Source organism: Hyperolius riggenbachi, chromosome 9, assembly GCF_040937935.1.
Source record: "Hyperolius riggenbachi isolate aHypRig1 chromosome 9, aHypRig1.pri, whole genome shotgun sequence".
Taxonomy (NCBI): Eukaryota; Metazoa; Chordata; class Amphibia; order Anura; family Hyperoliidae; genus Hyperolius; species Hyperolius riggenbachi.
In genome coordinates this window covers 226,974,731-226,980,477 of record NC_090654.1, presented here as the reverse complement: position 1 = coordinate 226,980,477, position 5,747 = coordinate 226,974,731, and positions in this window count along the sequence as shown.

The following is a 5,747-nucleotide window of genomic DNA, read 5'->3' as shown; positions in this document are numbered from 1 at the left end:
CTTGTGCTCTCCTCTTTCATTTGTTGGCTGAATCGCCGTTCTACACCAAATCGTTTTCGTTCGATTTCAATTTAAAAATCGCAGCTGCCATCTTGGCTCTGTTATAACGTCCGGGTCACCGCTGTCTTCTCTGTTAGAAGAAGTGCATCACTGAATGAAACAGGAAGAGGAAGCGACATTGCAAGAGGCTCCTCCAGAGGGGTCATAGCACGACTTTGTTGGAAGTCATCTGGTTTAAAGGCATGCCCATGAGAGGTGCTCGGAGTCCCTTTAAGGCTATTGCTTTACACCAGTAATTCCACATGCACAATTGGCAAACTTGATTTGCATGGCTTCGCCCAAAATCTTTACATGAAGAAAGCATTGCTTTTCTTTCTTTTTTGCATCTGCAATGTGAGGATCGCATAATACCTTGTGTTAGATTAAGTCATTGGTGTGTTATGCAAGCTTTAGCACTTGGGGGTCACCACCACTCCTTGCATGACTGAAGGAGACTGTAAGAAAAGGGGGAGAACTAAAGGCTAATTGACCCAATGTGTGTCACCTTTAACAGTCTTGCCTGATCGTTAGGGTGACACTGGTGTGCATGAGCATTGTACAGACACGCTTCTCAGCTACAGCCGAGATGCATGTTCTGTTCAGTGGAGGGGGGAAGACGGAGGATAGGATGGCTTTCGGCTGATCAGGCTAGTGGAAACAGTGTGCTAGTTTCAGTGTTGTTGAGGGATCCGGTGTGACTGATCACTAAACAATGATTTGGGGCACTCATCAGAGACCTCACAAAACGAGCATCTCGGACCAGTTTTTTTTTTCTAGCGTGTACAAGTTGTAGACCTGTCGCTGTTGTTAAAGGGACCCTGAAGTGAGAGATACAGTACAGGCTGTCCTATTTATTTCCTTTTAAACAAGTCACACACCTGAAACAAGCATGCAGCTAATCTTGTCAGATTTTTGTCAGAAACGCCTGATCGGCATACTTGGTCAGGGTTTATGGCTGAAAGTATTAGGGTGTGCACACTTGACTGACGGTATGTCGTATGTTGCCGTCTGGGTTCGGGGGCAGTTATGTAGCTGACACTGCATTCTGTTGCTGGGGGGGGGGCATGAACAATGAAGTTGGCCATCGGTCAGGTGAGCTCACTTGATTATCCACTAAGGTGGTAGTTACCGACCACCTCAGCCGACTTTAGCCGAGCGTGTGTACGAGCCTTAAAGTGGACCAGAACTCGGAACTCCTCTCTGCTCTAAAAGATACACAACAGCATAATAACCTTTGAACAAAAAACATGTCTTTGTTACGGCTGATACAAATCCTAAAATAAATCTGCACAGTTTCTACTTCCTGATTCATGGAAGCAGACATATTGATTACTGCCTGTGCTTTCAAATGGGCTTATCTGCCATAGGCAGTCATGTGACACTAGTAAATGGACACAAATGAGGGAGAATTACACAGGCTAAACTCTTTAAATACATACAGGGTGCATTTCTGTTTTTTCCTTGTGTCCTGTGCAAGAGTTCAGGTCTACTTTAACAGGCAAAGGATCTGCCTTTACCTCTAGGATTTGCCAGGACTGCCAGGCAAATGTTTTTGGTTTTTAATTTAAATAAATATGGCTGCCTCCATATCCCTCTCACTTCAGGTGTCCTTTAAATCAGCTTATCAGGTCTAGTTAATGCTGGGCATACACGGCTCGATTTTGCCGCTAGATCGATTCTACGCTCTATTCCGCAGGTGATTCTCTTATCTTCTGCTCGTTTTTCTTATCTTTTTACATTTTCCTCAATGCGGAATCGAGCTGCAAAACGATCGGGCGGGAGATCGGACATATCGGAAATGATCTATCGAGCCATGTAAATGGCTCAGAATCGAGCTGTGTATTCCCAGCATAAAATGGCTTGTCAGTCGGCCTAATCTAATTTAGCCAAACAGATACAAGTTTTGAAATTTTCCAATACTGACCTGTATATTAGCCACTTGGTTATTGAGGAGAAAGGAGTGGTATTTGGTTAGCTTAAGTGACGCGCTCGTTTACAGCACTGAGCTGCCATTCTGTGGTTCTTTTGTATGTTGAGCAGTTTATATATTCATGAGAGTTCTGACATAGATTATTTACCACCTGCATTTCCCTGTAGCTGGGAGGAATAATGGAAGCTTGCTCCTGCCTAAACTTGACAAATCTTGTGTATAGCTGAACCCTCTGGAACACAGGCTGTGTTACAATTTTTAGATGTCATTGTGAATTGATTTGAGAATTATGTGAAGCATTCCTGTTTCAAGTATAGTATTTTTTTTCTATAATTTAAAGCAGAATTGGGTGACCTGTGCCTCTCAGCAGCAAAGTAAACGGGAATCCCATTCTCTGACTCTTCTGGGAGAGCTGCTGGAGGAGCACAGAATTCCCATGCCGGCTTTAAAAAGGAAACCTACAATGGAAGGAATGAGGTTACCGCCATTGTTGATCTTCTCGCTGCCTATGTATAAGGCCCCCTTTCCATGAGCAGTTTATAGGCAGTGAAAAGTCTCTCATACTCGCAACTGCTCACTGCTGCCTGGCAACTGCTTGCTGTGCACACAGTTCAACTGCCCATGGAAATGCTCCCAAAAGTTTAGCAATGGTGGTCTCCACATAGATCTGACCTCTGGTTTTCTTTTTCAACATTTTCCAGCTATCTGAACTTATATTGTAGTAGTAGCTGAGCGCTGACCTGAACGATGTTATTTCTGCTGAAGCTATAACTATAATGTGATCTTGCACTTAGGGCCTTTGAACAACTACCCCTTTTGTGTATCCTGTTAAGAGGACAAGAAAACTATTTGTGACGTCCTACTGATGTATCATGTAAATGTATGTCTATATGTATATACTTCATATCTATATTCCAGTCTATGCCTGTCCAGACAGTCTGTCTGTGTCTATAATGTATTGCTGTCTATGTTTAGGATTCATCAATACCGTTATCTATTTAGCATGATCTTTTTAATAGCGTATGTTTTTCAAATTCAATTTCAGCTGGTAGAGCCTGTTTTCCAGGTCTTCGTTTTGTTTTCGTATGGTTGTGAGGCAAAGAAGGCCTCCGCATAAATCCATTTTGTCCCTAAGTGAACTTTGTCCTCTTGTCCATGTGGCAGCTTTAAGAAGATGACATTCCAATAATTATGGGACTGTCAGAAAGCCTTCTGCCTACTGAACAAATTTGTTCTCATAATATGCTAATTACAACCACCAAGGAAGCAGACGTTGAGACTAGCAAATCAAAGCTTGTAGCAACTGTTCCGGTATGTAGTGATTTGCTAGTCTGAACTCCTACCACCCAAGTGAAACACAACTTCATGTTGGGAGAATTTCCTCCCCATCACTCATGGCTGTCGTAAGAGAGCCTGTCTGGCTGATTGCAGCAGATGGACAAACGCTTCTGCTGAGTTACCTCTGGCATCCCCCCACATGCCCTGCTACCAGCACTCATGAGAGCATACATGCAAAAACAGCGCCGGGAAATTTGGCTGCATGGCAAAGCGAAAGAGGACTTGCTCTGCTCCTGCAAAAGTCCTGGTGGCGTTAATCACCATTCCCCATCCAGGCCACCATGGACTCGGGGAAAGACGTTGCTGGCGGCGGAATTACACTGTTTTTGTAGTAATTCTGGCTCCTTCTTTTGACTTATTACTTGTCTGAGAGCCGCTATAGCTGTAATTCACACTACAGCCTATGACGGCGCATCATACGCCGAAATTTCTCTGTGTCATTCTCGTGAGCAGTATAGTAATCAGGAGCGTGCCTTTGCTTTACTTGCCACTTATCTTGCTCACGGATTTAAGATTGGGGGGGGGGGGGGGGGGGGGGGTAGGTCATGCACTGGTTTGTAGCATTTAAATATTGAAATGAAACTTTGACTGAAGACCCCGTTTATACTAATTTATTCAGATTTGTGAGCTTTTATTGGACAGTCCTACTTTGTCTGAATTTTATTTCAGGATTCAGATCAGCCCTGTAAATTTCCAGTTCCAGTCCTGAAATATTCACTCCACACCAGTACTGACACTCCTGCTTCTATAGTAAGGTTACAGAAAAAAAATAGATCTTTTATGGTTACCTTGAAACAAATGAATAGTATTAGTTAGACTGTTGGCTGCAATAAGTGGATTGCTTGCGCTTACACATTCCTGAGGCATCACCTTCACTCATTATTAGTACTGAAGTGTGAAGACTCTGCAGGAGTGATGGCGGAATGTTTTTCAGTGTCCGCAGGAAGCTAGTCTATGAGAACCAGAATGTGTCCCACTAAAGAGTGCTGCTGCCCACAGAAACCAGACCAGGATCTGCTGTCACGTTCCTAGCTACTCAAGAGATGTGATAACTGGTTTCAGCCAGCATCCTCACTTGAACTAATACCCTTTCAGCTTATAATATTCATTAGAGCAGACCTGAACTCAAAACTTCTGCTCTAAAAGATAAGCAACATCATAATAACTTTGAAAGAAAAAACATTTTTGTTACACCTGATACAAATCCTGCAATAAATCTGCAGTGTCTCCTTCCTGCTTTCATGGAAGCAGACATAGGGTTAACATCCTGTGTTTACAAATTAGCTGCTCTGCTGAGGCAGCCAGATGACACAGCTGAGGGATGAAATTACAATTGTGATTAGTCACAGATGAGGGGAAGTAAGGCCCCTTTTACACAGGCAGATGATAGGCAGTGAATAGCCTCTCAAACTGCTTGCTGCTGCCTGGTAACCGCTCATTGCTGCCTGGTAACTGCTTGCTGAGCGCACAGTTCAACTGCCCATGGAAATGAGCCCTTAGACAGGGTAAACTCTCTAAATACATTCAGGGTGCATTTCTCTGTGATTTCCTGCTGTCTTGTGCAAGAGTTCAGGTCCACTTTAAGGGCAATTGATAAATGTTTAGTTAGGCAGACACGTTGGATTTCATTAAGCAGTGTCTGAAATAATGGCTTTGACCAAACCTTTCCTACTGTCGTTTATTGGCGTTAGGCTATATGGAATGTTGGCATCCTTGAATTGGACAGCTCCAGAATGTATTCTCTATGTATGTGACATTGTAATAAGTATTGCACGTTTCTATGTCTCCTCCCCTAATTGTTACTAGTATCTTAGATGATGGAAAGTCACACGGAGGGGGCTGCATCTGAAGTACATAGCTGGAATCCACCTCCCTCGTTCTATGTAGACCAAATTGTAAACCACAGATTTACTGCACCGAGATTCCCTTCAGCAGGGAAGGGGGTCACCATTGTGCAAAGCCTACTGTTTAAATTACCCATTTACTGTGATTGTATCATGTGTTTGTTACTTGGAAAACTTTTTTTTTTTCCTTTTTTTTATTAAGTTATTGTATGTCAAAGTATTTAAACTGGAGCCAGAAGCTAATGGGATTCATTTTTATTTTGGTTTGTATGTTAATATTAAAAATGAGAATTTACCAAGCCGGCTTGGTGCAACTGGAAACGTTGTTATATATGATGAGCTGCCCTAGGCCTGGTCTGACTATTAGAGCACACAGACCATAAATAAAATGTTTAAACACTCTGACGTCTGTCTCGTGTCTTTATTTGGTTTTCATAGGTAAGCTGGAGGTGTATCGTGTTTTTCAGACTATAAGATGCTCCTGACCATAAGATGCACCTAGGTTTAATGGAGAAAACCCAAGGGAAAAAAATATATACTAAACCTGGTGCATCCATGGTGAAGGGGCATCTCGTGCATTGTGCCCCCTTTACACC